The sequence below is a fragment of the Macaca thibetana genome, chromosome 17 (assembly GCF_024542745.1).
Source record: "Macaca thibetana thibetana isolate TM-01 chromosome 17, ASM2454274v1, whole genome shotgun sequence".
Lineage (NCBI taxonomy): Eukaryota > Metazoa > Chordata > Mammalia > Primates > Cercopithecidae > Macaca > Macaca thibetana.
The window spans coordinates 9019060-9032940 of NC_065594.1; positions in this window are offsets into that span (position 1 = coordinate 9019060).

Genomic DNA, 13881 nt, shown 5'->3' on the forward strand with positions numbered 1-13881 from the left:
TGATTAGGCTTCAGACTTTGTCTAGATATTTCCAAGTCCATAGTTACATGATTTTCCATGGCCTTTGTTATTTGGTAGCTCATTTGCCATATTTAGCAACCACTGAGGTCCCCCTACCCCTCCACCAGCCCTCCAGGAAATAACGGCAGGTGAGCTCAGAAGGAATGTTGGAGCACATTTTGAAAGCTCTAATTCACAGAGTTAGTTCCTCCACCACACCCTTGACTCCAACTTTTATCCAATGACCTCCCTGGCCATGGCACTGCCAGGCCTAAGTGCTACTATAAGTAGAAAGGCAAGAGTTGCTGTTTGCTACAGGTTACCACTGCCACCTCTACAAAAGGCCATGTCTTTCAAAAGTCCCTGTGTTTCCAGTTACTCTTCTAAGAGAGGCTGAGACATTATTCTCAATAAAACTCATTATAACTCATCCCTAACATTGTTAAGGCATGAGGTAACATTATTGGACACAGTTGCAGATTTTTCCACTCTTTCTTTCCTCTCTGCTTCCCAGCTCAGGCAGGTGAGATGGGAGACTGTAGAAAGGAGTTCAGCTGTCCCTAGCAGGAAAAGGTAGCATCTTCCTGACCCCGTGAATCTATTGTCAGCATCAGTTGGAAGAAAGTGAACGATACGGCATTTTTGTAATGGGAAAAATAACTTCACAGGAACTCAAAAGACCTGGCTTTGCCATGGATTAGTTATGTGACCTTTTGCCTCTATGAGTTTCAATTTCTTCATCTGAGAAGCTTGAACTAAATCTCTAAGGTCCCTTCTAAGAGTCTATGAGTGTCAAGTCCTGGAAAAATAGGGCATGACACTCATGGCCTGTTAAAAATATCTTCCCTAAGTGACTACTTATGGGTAGGAGGGATTTGGGGGGAACAGGGAAGGTGGAGTGATGACAACCTAAAATTAGATTTTGGCGATGGTTGTAGAACTCTGTAAATATACTAGAAACCACTGGATTATACACTTTAAATGGATAATTCTTTATTTTTTAAATTGTAGCAAAATACACATAACATTAAACTTAACATATTAGTCTTTTTTATATTTTCAGTTCAGTGGCATTAAGTACATTCACACTGTGCAACCACCACCACCATCCATTCACAGAACTCTTTTCATTTTGCTTCCTGAACCCTTTAAGCACTAACTCCCCTTTTTCTCCCAACCACCTTTCTACTTTCTGTTTCTATGTTTTTTTTACTACTCTGAATACTTCATATGAATACGATCATATGGCATTTGTCTTTTTGTGACTAGCTTATTTCACTTAGCGAACTGTCTTCAAGATTCATCCATGTTATAACATGTCAGGATTTCCTTCCCTTTTATGGCAGAATAATATTCCATTGTATGTATAAACCACATTTTGTGTATTCATTTATCCATGGATAGACACATGAATTGTTTCTACCACTGAGTTATTGAGAAATGAGTGGATTTTATAATATGTAAATTAAATCTCATACATTTGTTAACAAATATATCTCCCCCATCTACCATGTAAGGGGTCTAAAATGGCTCCCATCTTAAGATCATTCCCGAAGGATCTTCTCAAGGAACCTCGTGAAGTTAAAGTAACTAAATGGAAGGATTACTTTCTGTGAGACCAGTAAGCTTTTATCATGTGGTTCTTTAGTTGATTATCTCATGATGCCATGCACTGACATTTACAAAGAATCAGACAGTAGGAAAATGCGATAAGAAGCAGAGATAGCCTTTGCCATCGCCATTCAGTTTTGCTGAAAGCTGGCCTGATCTGCAGGTACCCAGGATCCCAGACACAGTCTGGAGTTTCCCATCAAAGGGCAGCTGGAACCCTATGTGTCCTGGTCATGGCCCGGGGTAGGGGCCCAGTGCAAGGACAATCACGACTCTAACCATGCCTAAGGTTCTTCTTTAAGTCTTTTATTTGATTCTAGCCAATGTAAGAGTCACTTCAAAGGCTTAGTAAAATTATTCTAAACTTCCCATGAGAAAACTACGTGAAACCCTCTAACATAGACGAGGTCTCAGGAAACATTGATTCCGCCATGTGCAGTGGCTCATGCCTGTAATCCCAGTCCTTTGGGAGGCCAAGGCGGGTGGATCACCTGAGGTCAGGAATTTGAGACCAGCCTGTCCAACGTAGTGAAACCCTGTCTCTATTAAAAATACAAAAAAAATTAGCCGGGAGTGGTGGCAGACGCCTGTAATCCCAGCTACTCAGGAGGCTGAGGCAGGAAAATCACTTGAACCTGGGAGGCAGAGGTTGCAGTGAGCTAAGATTGCGCCACTGGACTCCAGCCTGGGCAACAAGAGCAAAACTCCATCTTCAAAAAAAAAAAAGAAAGAAAGAAACAAAGAAATGTTGATTCCCTACCATAAGTGGCCAAGGGCTTTCCTCTGAAACTAGACATAATTTACTGAATGGTTTTGTCATGGATTTTCCTCCCTTAGTCTTTACTCTTGCTGGAGCAGAATGAATGTGTGTTTAGATTTGAAAATTGTCCTCTGAAGGAGTTTGCAATATAAAGAATGAAATTAAATTGTGTAAAGCAAAGGAATAGATAGGACAGTCTGGGTGACCTCTTTGTACTCCAATACACATATGGCAGATACTTCCAGCTTGTTAACCTCACACTTTCCTAACCAGAGATTCTCAACTTTCTTCCCATAAGAATCACTGGAATTCCACATATAAGTGAAATCATGCAGTGTTTATCTTTCAGTGCCTGGTTTATTTCACTTAACATAATGGCCTCCAGCTTCATCCATACTATTGCAAATGACAGGATTTCTTCCTTTTTAAAGTTGAATAGTATTCCATTGTGTTTATATACCACATTTTCTTTATCCATTCATCTGTTCATAGACACTTAGGCTGATTCCATATCCTAAGGATGATGGTTACCAGGAGTTGAGGGTGTGGGAGTGGGGAGGAATGGCGAGTTGTCAATCAAAGTGTACAAAGTTCCAGTTAGACAGGAGGAAGAAGTTTTGAGAACTGTTGCATAGCAGGAGGACTATAGTCAACAATAATGTAGGATATGTCTCAAAATCATTAAGTTTCAGATGTCTCACCACAAAAAACAATGAGGAAGGTTATGTAAAGGAAGTGATGGTTACGCTAACCAGCTTGATGTAATGCTTCCGGGTTGTATAGACATATCAAAGCATCACAGTGTACCCCATGGATGTGTACATCATAATTTGTCAAATTAAAATATTAAAATAAAAAAGAATCGCTGAGAGTCATTTAAAAAGGCAAATACCTGAGCCCTCCTCCAGACCAACCAAATCAGACTGTCCAGGGCAGGGCCTGACACTGGTATTTTCCAAATCTCTAAAGTAATTCTAATGTGCAGGGAAGAAACACTGCATATGCCAGATTCCTTCTGCCCAGCTCCCCTTCTTTTCCCAGTTAGTTTCTCTTATAAGAGTGCTTACCTGAAGGTACTGTGATTTATAAAGGTGACCGATGGCCACAGTCTTGAGTGGTCTGAGGAACAATCATAGCACACTGCTCTCTCCTCCCACTCCCCATACCACTGTATTCATGCACCAACCTAATAACTAAGAGATTGACCTTTCCCTGATGCAGCCCTAGTCTCTGTCTCAAGATGCTTCCCTCTTTGCTCAGAGTCCAGTAAGAAACACAGACAAGTAAGGCGAAAATTAAAATGCCATGTGATGAGTTGTTAAATGCTACCACAGGAACATGCACTAGGCACTTTGAAAACACAGAGGAAATAAAGCAAACTAACTCAGCCTTGAGGCGTGTGGAGTTTAACCAGGTGAAGGCCAGGTGAACAGGCAGGGTAATCAGGAAGAAAACACATGGCCCAGAGTGAGGCAGAGAAGGGAGGTGGCTAAAACTCAGATGGTTACTTTTGGGAATCAAGGCAGGACTGGGGTCAGAGAAGGGCAGGAGAGAGAAACTAGAGGTAAATCACCAAAGGCTTTATAACTTAGGCTGAGCAGTTTGGATTTACCCTCATAGCAAAAGGAAGCCATTAAAAGGTTTTAAGCTGGAGAGTGTCATGATAAGATCTGTTGATATAATAGGATAAAAATAAAAGGTCTATGAACTCCAACAGTACTTTTTGTCTGTATGTTTTGGCTCAGTTGTCATGTTGTGTGACCTCTTGGACTGACATAATTTTAAAACTCTTAAGGGGTCTCAGAGATCATCAAATGCCATCTCCTCATTTTGCAGACCAGGAAACCTACCAGTGTCAAGGGCTACCAGGGTTGACCCCTAGTGCAATGCTTTTTTCACTACCCACCTCCTGCCAACAAAATTCTATAAAAACAAGGAGGACTTTTAGTCATAAAAGTCCACTACATAATATATATTTAACCCAGTAAAAATGTATTTCCCCTTCTGTTTTTAAAATAAAGAGTAACATCAGTATATCATAGCAATTCTGGAAATTAGAGGATCTATTTTTGGGTTTTGGTATATTTCTTTCCAGGATTTTGTGTGTGTATGTATGTGTGTGTGTGTGGGTGTGTGTACATGATATCACACATTTATAATAGACATAAGTTTTTCTTTTAAATATAAAAGCAGAGTTTTTTCTTTTAAATAAAAATGTGCATTTTTTACAAATGACCATGTCATCTTTCAATTGCTCGTTTTCATTTTTAAGAGCTAAACACTCTTACATGGCATATTGATCGGTGCATATGTAATCATTTTCTATTTGGCAGGCATAAGATTGCTTGCAATTGTTCACTATTTGTGCTTATAAATCTGCATTTTGAATTACTTGTTTAGGTGAGAGTTCAGAAACTATTACTGGCCACAAAGTCTCTGAGCATTCCATTAGTGCTTGAATTGCATAGCAAAATTACTTTCCGAAAGGGTTTTACCTGCTTAGAATGCTACCTGTGCATGAGAATCCAGCTTTCCCACTACCACCTCCAGCCCTTATATGTGTCTACAGCTGTGTCAGCGCGTATGTAATATACACGCATAACCTTGACGCGGTGGCAGTGCACAGTGGTGACTGCAAGGAGGTCTCAGCCTCTCAATATCACTGACTCTCCAGGGCTGGGCCCGACGCTGGTATTTTCCAAAGTCAACTAACTCTACTATACTCCAAGTAAAGATACAATCCAAGTAGAAATGAGTGTTTGCTATACAAACACAGCCTCAGCAACACCCTCACAGCCCCCACTTCACACCCTCCCACATCCACACGCAAACACACATTCCAACCAGATAGGAAACCCCAAATATTTATAAAGGTTGGAATCATTTCTGCCTATGCATGCCGATTTATTAGATTAAAAAAATGTACTTTGTGATTGTTCGTTTTATACTTTGATGATTTTTATCAGATTCAGCCTTTTATTTATTTATTTATTTTTTTGAGACAGAGTTTCACTCTTGTTGCCCTGATTGGAGTGCAATGGTACGATCTCGGCTCACCGCAACCTCTGCCTCCCGGGTTCAAGCGATTCTCCTGCCTCAGCCTCCTGAGTAGCTGGGATTACAGGCATGCGCCACCACGCCCAGCTAATTTTGTATTTTTAGTAGAGATGGGGTTTCTCCATATTGGTCAGGCTGGTCTTGAACTCCTGACCTCAAGTGATCTGCCCCCCTTGGCCTCCCAAAGTGCTGGGATTACAGGCCTTTTTCTATGCATAGCTAACAGACATTTTTGAAGGGTGGATGCTGAGCAAGCAAAAACAGGGCGGCAGGCACACTTAGTTAGATTTGGGACTTGTGTGCAACATAAAACCTTGGTTTTAGAATCACTTGAGTACAAATACCAATCTGTTAAACTTTAGAAATCATATTCTTATTCATAGATAATTTCGGTAATACCACTCCTGGGCCGTCCATCATGAATATAGAAAGAGGCAACACCCAGTTTTGCTACCATTTGGCAGCTTTGACATTTGTCTCTCTCTCTCTCTCTTTTTGAATTGCTAGTTATACCAGCAATAGAATGATATTTGTCTCTTTCACCATCATTCATCTTTTCGTCAGTTTGTGCCTGGTGTCTCCAACTATGTGTATTCTCCTTAAGGGCTGGAACTGGGTTTTAGTCATCTTTGTATCCCCAGGGCTTAACCTAGTGAATAGCACTCAAAAAAATCTTCTAAGTGCATTGCAGAGATGAACATGTGATGTCTTAAAATCCCTTCCCAGTTCTGTGATTCTGTAAAGTCAAGGATTACCTTCTTAATGTTATCTTCAGACCTAGAGCTGTGTCTGGTTTCCACAGAAATGATATCCAAGGCTTAACTCAATGGCTCTCCCATGACTAAAAGAATATGCCAATGGCAAGAGGAACGATTTTCATGTTAAGGTTGGAGAATTTCACTTTTGAAAAAACGAGTTACATTTTTTAATGGTAACGTGTTTTTTGCTATTTTGCCAACAACAATGTGAATGGGGGAGTCTAAGAATTCATACGCTACCAGAAAAAGAATCCTCGAATTTTGTGTCTTGCTGATGCCCCTCAATGCCTTTCTTCCTGACCTGACCTCACTTTGCGGACACTATGGGGTCATTGAATCATCCAGTGCTGGAGCTGGAAGGATGCTTTGTGATGATATCATCACCTTTTTTTTTCTTCCCACAAATGAGGAAATAGAAACTTCTTGAGAAGCAGCCACAATTTCTTTGTAATTTTCAAATGCACATGAGAATGCGTTTCCTTTAAGTTGTTCCAAGAAATAGAAAGACAAAACGAATTCTAGTAACATTATGTAATGTTGAATTATTATATAATTTTATGTTAAATCATGTCAAATAAATATAGAATTTATCATCAAATTGATATCATAAGACATAATCATTATTACTGGTTTTCATTGTCATAGAGACCAACCCATTATCATAGGGCTATTTGACAACAACTTTTTTTTTTTTTTTGAGACAGAGTCTCGCTCTGTCGCCAAGGCTGGAGTGCAGTGGTACCATCTCAGCTCACTGCAAGCTCCACCTCCCAGGTTCAAGCGATTCTCCTGATCCAGCCTCCCCAGTAGCTGGGGTTACAGGCGCGCACCACCACGCTCGGCTAATTCTTGTGTTTTCAGTAGAGACGGGGGTCTCACCATGTTGACCAGGCTGGTCTCGAACTCCTGACCTCAAGTGATCCACCTGCCCCAGCCTCCCAAAGTGTTAGAATTACAGGGGTGAGCCACCGCGCCCAGCCAACTAAAAAATTGTTCATGCCAAAAGTAGTAAGACTCTATCAAATGTTGTCTCCTTTTTAAAGTTGAGGGCCTCACCGTTTTGCTCAGGCTGAACTCTACCTCCTGGATGCAAGTGATCCTCCTGCCCTCAGCCTCCAGAATCTTTTGAGCCAGTCCACCATACCTGATCCCCCATTTTAAAAAAAATCCTATGTAAGAAATATATTTTCCTCAGTGTAGGCAAGTGTACTGTTAACATTAATCTTGTGTCATGAACTGTAAATCCTATTTCTCTTATACCCCAGTAACCTCTAGTATAGTCATACCATAAAGTTTTGACACTAGTTTTTATTGATTACTTGATCGATGGGTTATTCTACACATTCAAATTGTGTTGTCTTATATTCACCAAGGGAGATAGCGGCACGGTTTATCAATGAATGTATTATATATTATATTAATATTTGATAGAGCAAAATAAAGAATCAAGGAGAGGTTTCTTGCAAGCCTCACATTTGCTCTTGAAGGCTTCCACATTACCAGAGGGGTCACCACAGTTGGAGACTGGCTGCAGCCAGAGAGCGGCCTACGTCATTGCTCATTAAGCTCCTGAGTCAGGCCTTATTGGGCAACGTGGTTGAATTCATGACTGTATTTCCTAAACTGAGCAATCTAGTTAGCATGCACCTCCTCCAGCATGCTCCCGAGAGGTTTCAGGGAAGAGCCAGGGGCCTAACTCTCTTACAGGGGTAGCAACAACATTAAGAACTGATGACCCTGTTCTGCTTGGCATCTGGTCTAGCATGCCAGGAGCCTTCATATCAGATTACTGCGTCATCTTTTGTAGAGGATTCAGACATGATTAATTTAACACAATCACAACCTTTGACTTAATGCCACAGATAAAAGAGAAGACCTGAAATGAACTTAAGTAGATAAGAAAGAGAGAGAGAAATAACATATTGGTTGAGTGTGGGCCCTGGATTCACATCCTTGCCCTGCCATTTACTAGATATGGAAGCTTGAGTAAGTTTCTCATCTATTCAAAAAAAAGGGGGGCCTGGGTGCAGTGGCTGCAGTGGCTCACACCTGTAATCCCAACATTATATATGGGAGGCTGAGGCAGGAAGTTCTCTTGAACCTAGGAGCTTGAGACCAAACTGGGCAACATAGTGAAAGTCTGTCTCTACAAAAATTTTAAAAATTAGCTGGACATGGTGCACACCTGTAGTCCCAGCTACTTGGGAGGCTGAGGTGGGAGGATCGCTTGAGCTCAGGAGTTTGAGGTTGTAGTGAGCTGCAATTGTGCCACTGAACTCCAGCCTGGGCAAGACCCTGATTCTAAAAAATGTTTTAAAATAAACAAATAAAGTTTTTAAAAAGAATAATAAAATTAAAAGTGGATATATTTAGAATCTTACATCAAAACACATAAATTTAAAACTTAGAACACTTTCTAGCACATGGTATGCTATTATTAGAATTATCATAATGAAATGGGATACTGCTCTTCATAGGTGATGGAAACACTACTAATCTAACTTCTCTTAGAGCATGTGTTTTCAGTTATTTGTTGATGCTCAGCACAGATCTATCCACATCGTCCACCTTTTCATATAGAGACCAATGGAGCCATATTTATGAAAAGGTTGGCCTCATGACTAACAGAGTAAAGCAAATTGGGCCTGGGAATTTGAAACCCAAACTGTAACCTTAGGGCCACTTACTTCACAAAAAAAAGGGGATCAAGTAAAAAATTTCACACATTTGTATCCATTCCCTCACCCGTTGCTTACTCTGACCTCATCACCTTCCTGCTTCAGGGAAGCCCTATCCCCCTCCCTTTTAAAACCCTGTACCTGCCTCATAGCCACTCCCTCTGTCTCCAGAATCTTATTCTGACAAACAATCCTTCCATCTCTTACATCTTCTGTCTCCTGCTCCCAGGGTTCTCCTACCTATGGGGGCCACATAATGTATTGTACAAATCAGGAAATATTCTAGGGAAAAGGGCACTATTAATCATCCCTAGCAACAACAGGTAAGTTGGGGCTACCCCAGGCAAACCAATCTTCTTCTTTTTAGAATGGAAACAGGCTCAAGCCTCTCCCATCTTGAAAAACAAGGACTTCTCATTTCTCAGTGCTCTTGCTCTAACTCCTACCCTCTCTTGTTCTTTCCCTTAACACCACACTTCTTCAAAGTATGTGGGAGTGCCTCCTCTGTACTCCACGTAACCCTCAGGCAGGGCTGCTGCAAAGGGCTATGCAGACTGTACACAACATAACTCCAGGAGTTGCTCATACTGTGATCAATGTCAATGGCACCCCTGGAGTTATACAGTGCACATATATCAAGACCACATATGGTGGTTCTATCCACTAACATGTGGCATTCCTCTTTCTCACCTTTTATACAGTGCACATATATCAAGACCACATATGGTGGTTCTATCCACTAACATGTGGCATTCCTCTTTCTCACCTTCCCTCACACCTCACTCAGACCCTTAAGCTAGGATTTCTAATAGCCAAATGCCACAAATACATTTCAGGCTTTGTCATTGTTGACCAACGCACTGATTCCTTGACAGGAGAGGCCACTCCCTCGCCCTTGGATGAGCTCTGGACTCAAACCACATGGGACAGGATTCCAGCTCTACCACTCACTAGCATTGTGGGCATTGCTGCCTTCATTTGGGTAAAATGTGAGCATCTCAGCTGTAGAAATGGTTAGGAATGGTAGCTACTTCATAGGGTTGTTAGAAGAGCCAGAGGAAATAGTTTGTAAAGCTCTTAGCACAGCCCCTGGTAGATAGAAGGCATTCTGGAAATGCTCACTGTCATTATCTTTTCAAAAACAGCACATAGTTTTCCACAATAACACCCTTTCCAGGCTTTGTGACTCTCTCTTTGCTGTCTTTCCAGCTCCTTCACTAATTTCCGTACTGCATCAGACCCTCAAAGGTTGATGTTCCCTAGAGTGTTCGTTTTGGTCCTTTTCCCCTCCCCTCTTCCCTCCCCTTCCCTCTATCTCCCTCCTTCCCTTCCCTTTTCTCACTCTGAGCAGCCTCCGCAGCAGTGGCTTCCACTGCCTCGCTGAAGCTAATGATGTCCAATTTTGCATCTCAGGCATCACCTGCTCCAGACTCATAAATCCCACCTTCCCGTGAGACCACTCCACTAGGATGTCCTGCTGGAGCTCCCAAGTCAGCACATTACAAAGAAAGCAGCACATGGCTGCTTACTAAGCCTCCTCCCTTCCTGTGTGGTAGGAAGCTTCTTCCCGTCGTCCATCCTGGAGTTTTTCCCATCACACATCCCCAATATCCAAGTCATACTCGTTCTACCTTCTTAATATTTCTTGAGTTGATCACCCACATTTCCATACCCATTTGGACAATCTTACTTAGTTCATTCATTCACAAGTTCTTTCTGGGACCAATTGCCACCCATGGTGCCTCCCTACATCCAGGGTCACTCCCTCTAATAAAGCCCGAATATCAGAGCCTCCCAAACACCAATCCAGGATCAAATTTTTGTTAATCTGGGGGAAAATGTTGAAGAATACAGTGAGTTTTTCAAAAGGTAATTTCTTTTTTTTTCAATTTAAATAAACATTCACCCTTTGTTTGGAGAGAATGTTCTTCCTGCCTTTTTAGTGGTAAAATAATTTATTTTGAAATGGTGATAATAGATCATTTTTATTATACATACATATTTTAAGTTGGCTTTCCTGCATTAGTCACTAATTTTTTTTATAAATGTTTTACAAATAGTATACTAAAAATGTACAGTGTGGCTGGGCACAGTGGCTCACACCAGTAATCCCAACACTTTGGGAGGCCAAGGCAGGAAGACCACTTAGATCCAGGTATTCAAGACCAGCCTGGGCAACATAGGGAGATCCCATCTTAAAAAAAAAAAATTAGCTGGGCATGGTGGTGCACACCTGTAGTTCTAGCCACTGGGGAGGCTAAAGCAGGAGGATTGCTTGAGCCCAGGAGGTCAAGTCTGTAGTGAGCTGAGATTGCACTACTGCACTCCAGCCCGGGTGACAGCAAGACTCTGTCTCAAAAAAAAAAAAAAAAAAAAAAAAACAGAGGTTATTATACATCAACTGTAATCAATAAAGTTTTAAAAAATGAAATCTGTACACCTGTCAATGCCTGCTGTGTACCTATGTCAGAAGGTTTTTTCTAAAATATAAACTTTTCATGATATCCCCAATAATAACCTTCCAAACTAAAAGTACTTGCATATTTTTATGTGCCTATCACAGGCCCAAATAACTTTGTATACATTACTCTTCACAACAAATGTGTGAGGTGGGGTTTTATCATTATCCTCATTTTACAGATGAAGAAACTGAGGTTTAGATAGGGCACACGCCTTATAATTAGTGGAACTGGTACTTGGATTCAGGTTTGAGTGACTCAAAAGCCCTGATTGGTCTTTATCGCTGTTTTTTTGACTCTTTACTTAAAAATCTTTTAATCACATTCCAAATACCTTAGTTTATCTCCCTCAGTATTTGCTCTGTCTCTCTCTCTCTTTCTCTGTCTCTTTCTCTCTCTTTCAACCTATCTCCCTCTTTTTCTTTCCCTCCACTTAATTTTTTACCTCTCTTCACCCTTTAATGCCTGCTTCAGTTACACCAAACCTTTTACAAATCTAAGAGTGTGATACCTTCTTTCAAGGGAACCATGCCTTCGTATGAGCTGTTTCCGTTTCCTACCTGGGCCCCTTCACCCCTTCTTTGGCAACCTGGTGTTTCCCTGCTCCCGGAAGGTCACCATCTTTTTTTTTCTTTTCTTTTTCTTTTTCTTTTCTTTTCTTTTTTTTTTTTTTTTGAGACAGGGTCTCACTCTGTGGTCCAGGCTGTAGTGCAGTGACACAATCTTGGCTCACTGCAACCTCCACCTCTCCAGTTCAAGCTATTCTAGTTGGGACTACAGGCATGTGCCACCATGCCCAGCTAACTTTTCTATTTTCAGTAGAGACGGGTTTTCACCATGTTGGCCAGGCTGGTCTGGAGCTCCTGACCTCAAGTGATCCGCCCGCCTCGGCATCTCAAAGTGCTGGGATTACAGGCGTGAGCCACCGTGCCTGGCTGAGGTCACCATCTTTATGCCAAACTTAGTGCAGACACCCAATTGGCACAGCCACTACAGCCCAGGATTCCTGGGCACAAGCGATCCTCCGGCCTCGGCCTCCCAAGTAGCTGCACTACAGGCACGCACCACTGTGCCCCGGGCATGAGCTGTTTCCTCTGCCTGGCATATCTTTCCCCTGCTCCATTACCTGGCTAACTCCTGCTCATTCTCTGAAACTCAGTGCCCACCAGGTAGGAGTCCGCAACCCTCCCCACACCTCAACCAATCTCAGTTTCAGCCTCTGAAGGACCAAGGGGAAGACATTGGAGTCCAGTGTGGCCTGCGGCAGCCCTTGACTGACAGCCCTTTGGCAAGTGTGTCCTGCTTTGGCATCCATTCACATACCTGTGTCAGGCACCAGGCGAGAGCACGGAGCAGGACAGGTGAGGTCCCGCTCTCATGCAGCCTCTGTTTTTGTTAAGGAGACAGCTGATAAACCCAACAACTAAACACATGAATATGCAAGATAATTTTAGGTAGTCATAGATCTATAAATAAAGTAAAATTGGGTAGTAAAATGAAGAGTGACAAGGAGGGTGGTCAACTCAAGGGCGGATGGTCAGAGAAGGTCTTGGAAAAGATGGCACTTAGCAGAGACCCTAATGAAAAGAAGCAGCTAGCCAAGTGAAGCTCTAGGGGCAGAAGTTTCCAGGTATTCTTCACTTACAGGAAGTGTCATGCATAAACATGTAAGATTCTAACCTTACCTGGCACAACATCAGGGTTCAGCTCAGAGTAGTTGCTCAATTAATGCTATGAATTGGATTGTTCAGCTGAAGAAACTAGGAAGGCTCTGGCGCTGTGCTTTTCATCTCTTAGGACTCTCCTAACATCCCCCTGTTGGGGAGATATCACTACTTTACAAGATTCGTTGAATTGTCTCGGGTAAGCAAAGAATACAGAGTCAGGCAGGAATTGCTATGTTCTGAATTACAAGCACAGCCTGCCTCTGGGCCCTGGGTATGCCCAGTTCTGACATTTTCAAAGTTATCTGGAGATTTGGAGAGGAACTGTTCATCTTGTCTTTGCGGGTAGGTTTTTCATGAAATGTTCCTCTGTATATCTCCTGCTGTTATTTTCTCTATTGTCACAATTCCATCCCCGATCTTATACCCTCGTGACCTTACCTGACCTTACAGTGGGACTAGAAGTACTTTAGCGAGACCAGGATTTCATGGAAAAGACAGTGATGCAGCAGTTCTGTTAATTTTTTTTTTTTTTTGAGAATTCACATTTATTGAATTACTGATGTGCTACAACATGGAATTTCTGAATTCCAAATAAATACATTTCACTTTTTGAACATTTGTTCTGTTACTTTTTAGCACCAGCAAACTTCATAGCAGCCAGCTGCTGACCTGACAATGGGTTGACAACCTTCCCCCACTGGCTCTTCAGTCTGCTTAATCACAAGTCCTTTGCTGCTTCGTATCCTCCCAGGGGATGGCCTACTGCCCTCCTTTCTGTACAATCTGGGCAAGCCGACTGGGACGGTAAGAGTGGTGTCAATGAAGCAGTCCACAGAGCTAGAGAGGCAATTTTCAGTGTGAGAATCTAGGCATTTCCCTGGCTTCTCCACA